Here is a 6,602-nt window from a genome sequence, read left to right on the forward strand (position 1 = left end):
AGAAGATACAGGGCCACAGGTTAGCATGAAGAGAGTCAGGAAGAAAATGGGAAAATGAATATGCAAAGTAAAACAAGAGGGAAAATGAGACAGGGTTCTCTCCTGTCATTAGTCAGGAGGGAAAAATGGAAGGACACGCCACTGTGGTGAGAAATGAACTCGAAGTAGTCATCAGTTAGAAAAGAGAAAGGACCAGAAATGCTCATTTCTATCTATGAGCAAGTGAAAAGATAGACGAGGCACTTGGGACAGGCACAAGGTGATGAGGTCAACACTCCTTCACTTTGCACAAGTCTGATCATGTACGTGGCGGTGCAGAAGATCAACCACAACTTCAAGAAACCAATAAGGAAAAAATGCTCATCAGCCAGCCTAACACTTCAGTTCAGCTCCCGAATAAACCCAGCCAGAAGGCCCAAGACCAGAAGGATGGTACCAGGCTTTAATGTGGACCATCAGCACTGCTCTGGACTACTGCACACAGCCCAGCTAGAAGGGTGTTTGGCATTGCTCTCTCACTTTTTTTTTGCCCTGCAAATCCCCTCAGCTTTCACAACCGGATACTGAAAGCAGAGCGGTATTGTCAGCTATTAGTGGTACCACTGACAAAATCACACAGGCCATCAGGCATAGAGTAAATAAAGTCTTATTTTACAGAGCCTGCATCACAGGCAGAAGAAAGCAGGTTGAGACCTAGCAAAACTTCCCACACAGTCCTAGAGACTAAGACCTTAGAAAGAAGAGTGGCTGGTCACTCTTGCTGGCACTGCCATGCCAACAAGGAGAAGTCATGAACTTGGCAACACACCCCAAGCGCCATTCACACCTCCCTTCTCAGAGCTGCTTGGAGCCGGTTTTAGGTGCTGGAGAACAGGCCTCAGTTTCCCAACACTGACAGGAAACCTCCCCAGACCCTGCAGAGCCAGCTTCCAGGCACCAGCGCTTGGGTATCATCACCAGGTGATGCTATAATACAACGGAAGCTCACAAAGCTCATTTTGCCTCCAAAAGGCAGCCTTACAGCTGCTCAAGACACACTAGTGACTCACACTCCTTTGGCATCTCCTTTTCCTTCAGGAGCTGGCGACTGGAGTCCCAGCACTGCTCTGCCTCGGTGTCGGACCCCTGAAAACAGCCCACTACTGCTTTGCATCAGATGGGATGGGGCTAAGTCTTTGGTGCGCAGGTCTGTGCTTCCCCTGCTCTGCCTTCTGGCACTCTCGCAATCCCTGTGCACTTCTGGAGCTTGCACATGTTTCACTGCGGCTTCAGAGAGTGAAAAGCAAGGGTTATTATCTCTCCCCAAGACCATAGCAGGGGAGCCATTAAACAACACTCTAGGTGGCTGTGAGATAGCACAGCAGCAGTGCCAAGGCTTGTTCAGCATCACAGTATACACTTGTCACTGGCAGCCTCTCACCTATGCAGAAGATAAAGGTGCTACAAACCACTTTTCCTCTGCAGTAGGATCTTTCACAGCTGATATATCAAAAAGGAGTGCTTTAAAACCAGCATAAAGTACAGTCAAAGTAGTGTCCTGCAGGCTTAAGAGCTGGGTTGTATAGGTTCACTTATAGATCAAGATGCGTATTTTTGTCTCCACTTTCCAATTTATGGGTGGTACTCAATGCATTACTCATGATGGGAAACAAACAGGAGCAAAGGGAAAAAATACAGGGAAAGCCTAAGGAAGAGAGTGGCTGTCTCACATGAGAACACAAATCTCCCGCATTGCTGCCACGCCAAGATTTGAGGCAGCATCACACTAGCCATACCACCCCTCCTCTGTGCCTCAAGCTTAATCTCACACTACATAGTCCCAGATCAAGGTATCTCTGATGCTCAGCACTATGGCACAATGCCTTGTCCCCTACCTCACCCCTCCAGGTGAAAAACAGCTGGCTGTGAACTGATTCAGGGTACCAGTTCAGCCAAAAAATTGCTTGAAACAAAAAAGAAGAGAAAGGCTCAGCCTGCAGCAGAATGAGGGAGAAAGAAAAGGAGTTGCTCAAGCTGACTGTCACAGAGACAGCACACTGGGACTATAGGATCCACTCCTACTGCGAGACTGTGAAAGCCTCCGTTTCCTACCAGGGTCACATGGGAGACAAACTCCACTGCCCACCATCACATGCAATGGGGCCACATAAGGCCAGACAATGCTCTCCCAAAATGAGGGGGCAACAGTGTCAAGCATTGCAGAAATCCTGGAAAAGCGTGGTGCACATCAAGGGTTTTTCTTCGGGAGCTGAGGAAGGATCTAGGCAAGAACAAAAAGCCTTGAAGAAAGGGAGAGTAAGGCAATGTACTGCAGATCAGTAGCTGAAATCAGAGCATGCTAGTGCCATATTCCAACATCTGCCCTCTAATCAGATAGCTGGTAGTCCACAAGTGGCACTGGAAACTCCCACAACCTCTTGCCTTCCTTCTATCTGCTTCAGCAGAACACAGGCTCCGACTGAGAGGTATTTTCATTATCTTTCCAACAGATTTCTTTCATGATTTAAAAAAAGCCCCACGCCTCACATTCTCTTCATTTTAACAGCTACCCCCAGTAGCTTGCTTTTCCAGCAGTACTTATAGGTCCAAGGCCTACCATAGTATACAACCTGTAGTCTTCAAATACACAAATGCTGCTGCATTTGTCAGGCATCATTTCAGGTGAGGCAGTGATGATTCTGATGGAAGAGCGGTGTCAGAGAAGGTGTATCTCTCTTCCGAGAAACTAGCTCACATTGGACCTAATGATGCACTGATTGGCAAGAGTAAAATTATGGTCAACATACAGAAAACGATGCAGCAAAATCAGGAGGAACAAAGAACGTATCTAGTGGCAGAACGCTGAATGTCTAGAAAAAAAGAGTGTGGGTGTTTAAAAAAAAAATCCAGACGGAAGGTAGTGGTGATACGGGGAAGGGAGGCTCAGAGGGGAAAGAAAACTGCTGTCCAGAGACTGAGGAACTGGATCAGAACTCCAGACATGGGAAACCTACACCTGACCTTCTTCCTTGTACATCACTTCAGCTTCCTTCCATCTTCTGTCTGTCTCATCTATGTAGACTACACATTTTCCAGCACAAACTGTATAACTTGCTGTGGAGGCAGGTGCATGTTGTGGCTTGTCTTTCAGGGCCTCTAACCCTCATACTCATCACTGTGCCCTAAAGACACATCTTCCAGACCTCAGCCCAGGATCGCACTGTTTCTCAGTCCACAATACTCTCAATTTTTTTTGCTTGCCACAGAAGCCAGAGCATGTGCCATGCAATATTCCACCCAGGGAGGCAGCCCTTTAACCTTCCCTATAGGGCTTTCTCCCTCCCTCTTATCTATGCTGGTATCATATCTTGTCATGCTCATTTATACCTAATTGAGGCAAAGATTGTGCCTTTACTCACCACATAAAATGCCCCATGCATCTACAGTAACGCACACAAAATGCTAGGCACAATTTTAACAGTCACTGTCTTGAGCTTTTGCCCACATGAACTACTGACACTCTAAAACCCAGCTTAAGACTGTAAGCAGAACTTGCCTGGGGATAAGCACTGCACTGGCTACAATTATTAAAAGAACATACATTCAGTCTCCATTTGCCAGAAATGAAAAATAAAAATCAAATTTCTAACTAAAAAGCCAAGAATTGAGAGCAGACAGATGACTTGCTCTGCTGAAGTGCATATGTGGGGAAAGGCAGCCATTGAAAGTAATTTGCCCCCAGTCAGGAACAACACATAAAATACTAACAAGCTACAACCACATTATTCTGCTGTTAATCCCTGGATTCTGTTTTTAAATTTACCAATACACTCCAAAGTTAAGCAAAAAGACAGTACCAGACCACAATAATTAGTAACTGGAATATAACCCAAAGCATTCCAGCATACTTTATTTTAGATTAGCTGATTTCAAAGCCTTTCATTTTTCCTATTAAAAAGAATGATGGGGCACTTTATTGTTGCAGCTTTAACTATAATTTGGAGTGGTGAAGTATTCTATGTCCATTCCTTAAAATAGCAGCTTCCCTCTTTCAGGCGTTGATGCACACATTTTTTTCATTACAGAAGCTTTAGGCAATCTGACAAAAAGAAGAAAGGTATACCTGTAATCTAGAGAGGTAAAAAAATAGATCCCATAAAGAATTAAGAAAAACAAAAACACCATAAAAAACAACAACAAAAACCCAAAAAAACCAAAACCAACCAAACAAACAAAAACCAAAAAAAAGCCTTCCCTGACGTTGCAGAGACAAGAGGAATATTTTTTTTCCCAATATTTTTTTCCCAATGGTTTAGTATCATAAGGATACACTCAAAAGCTTTGCAAATAAGGCAGGCTGCCATTCCTAAACAGTGGTTTCCACCACTGTCCTAGGAAACAGCCTGTCAATAGCAGAACTACAGGTGGTCTCACATTTTAAAGACAGACTGATCAGCAGATAATGAGATACCATTAACACATCTCATGTCCAGTTTTGCTGGTAACTGGCAGAAGTCCAGTCAATGGCTCCCGAGGAAAACTCCCTGTGTGTACAAGTACAACTTCTGGTGCTCCGGCTCTCAGGGTCTGTCGCCCTCCTTCTTCATGCTCTTATTAGCTTCTTGCAGTAGATTCATGCCAAGCCCACAGCTTTTGCACGTCAAGCCCTCAAGATGAAGGAGGCACACACTCCAGAGGCTTGACCTGGTTTATGATAGTGTCACGGCTGGCCACCTATCAATCCAGCTGACAAACTGGCTCCAGGCACAAGCAAATTAGTAAGGCACCCTCCCCCAAGGTAGGGTTAAGCTCTGTCTAACCCAGCCTCAGGCGCACACCTACAGTGGGGCATATGGTTGAATCGGCAGTGCCATAGTAAATCCTAGGAGGAGACATTTCAGCCTTTATGGCTGCAGGGAGCCAGAATGCTCAGCTGGAGGCAGCATGGCCGCTAGACCAGGGTCTACATGTAGGTGCATGTGCAGGTGAGAGAGTGAAAAAAGGTTACAGAACATACCTTCTTCTTAGTCGCAAAGCTTTCTCACACCTAACCCTGTAGTGAGACTGCTGTGGCTTTGACACATCCTCAGTGCAGCAGGTCTGCACTTACTAAGGACTTCCATTTCCCTTAACAGCTGTGCTGGAGGAAATAACGCTGCCTGGGGCAGGAGATGAACACAACTGGCAAGACACATGTCCCAGGAGCATCTTGGGTGCACAGCACCTCCAGCCAGGTGCTTCCAGGCCCATGCAGATGCAAAGAGACAGCACAGGTAGTCTATTAATGGTAACAGACGGATTAACATAAAGTTCAGAAAGGCTCTCCCTATATGATTTTTGGTACTTTTATCTCAGAAAATTCAGTAAGAACTGCTTTTTCTCACTGTCTGATTTTCAATGGAAATGACCCCCTGCTTGCAAGCTTCGCACTAGCCAGAACATCACCCCCCACTTGCAACCCAGCCCCTCAGCTACGTTTACCACTCCCTGGCATCAGGTCAGACCATGCCGCTCGGGTTATCACAGTCCAGCTGATGAGGTTAGAGGACGAGCAAAACAGAACACAAGTTGTAACAGTATTTCCACTTGAGGTGCACGCTCATTTGCTGTTCCGAACCTGCTCCTCCAGGCTCGGTGTTCCGTAGAAAGACGGGCTACCCCCGGCAAGGGATGCTGGCAACAAGCCACTCCAGGCGACTCTGTCCTGTTGAGAACGGCGTAGCTCGTCACGCACGGCACAGGGAAATGTATTGCTGGGGATCACGCCAGGGTCTTCCTCCTCCGTCAGCACCCGCTGGTGGTCGTCCCACCTGGCGCACAGCTCCGCGAAACTTCCTCTCCGCTCCGCTCCCTTGCCCCGCTCCCGCCAGCCACCCGAGTCTGGGCGGGCACCCCGCGCCCCCGCGCACCCCACGCTCTCGCCACCGCCCTCCGAAGGAAAGAGACCGCTGCACCGTGTCCGCCACTCCGCCTCCCGGAACTCCCGCAGGGCCGCGGCAGCCCCGCGCTGCTGGCCCCGGCAGCCGGTGCGATGCGGCACAGCGGGCGGCTGAGTCCCCTGCGCTTACCTTTCCGCGGGCGGGGCAGGCGACGGCTGAGGCGTCGCCCTGCCGCGCTGTGGCCAGCAGGAGGCGGGAGCCCTGCAACAGCCAAAGCCATCCGGGGTGCACCATCCCTGCGCGCTCCATCCCTGCGCGCTCGCAGACTTGGCTCAAATCGGGGACGGCTTCCCTTTTTTTTCCTCTGTTTTTTTCCACCTCTTCTCCCGATTCCACACATCCTTTTTTTCTCTTTTGCTTTTTCTTAATGCTCAATCTTTTGCCTTTTTTTTCTCCCCCCGCCCCGTTTTTTTTTTGCCGGTCGACCCAATCCTAGAGCCTCTGCAGAAGCCACCCCGTCCCCTAGCCAAGCCCTTTAGCTGCTGCCCCCTCCTCTTAAAGGGTCCCGTGCCGAGCTGGGGCGGGCGGGCAGAACGGGAGGATGCGAGGCCAGCTGCACAGGGGCGGGCGATGGGGTGGCAGCGGGGGCGCCCACTCGGGCCCAGTCGCCTGGCCGAGGTAGATCGCGGCGGGGCCGGGAAGCGCCGTGCGTAGCAAGGAGAGCCCGGGCTGGCCCCAGGGTCT

The 6,602-nt window shown here is 49.0% G+C and overlaps 1 pseudogene; it reads right to left on the reverse strand.

Moving 5' to 3' along the window:
- Positions 1-6,152, reverse strand: part of LOC136002076 (metalloprotease TIKI1-like) — a 69,374-nt pseudogene extending 63,222 nt beyond the window's left edge.
- Positions 6,153-6,602: the final 450 nt, after the last annotated feature.

This window comes from Caloenas nicobarica, chromosome Z (genome assembly GCF_036013445.1).
Source record: "Caloenas nicobarica isolate bCalNic1 chromosome Z, bCalNic1.hap1, whole genome shotgun sequence".
In the NCBI taxonomy this organism is placed as follows: Eukaryota; Metazoa; Chordata; class Aves; order Columbiformes; family Columbidae; genus Caloenas; species Caloenas nicobarica.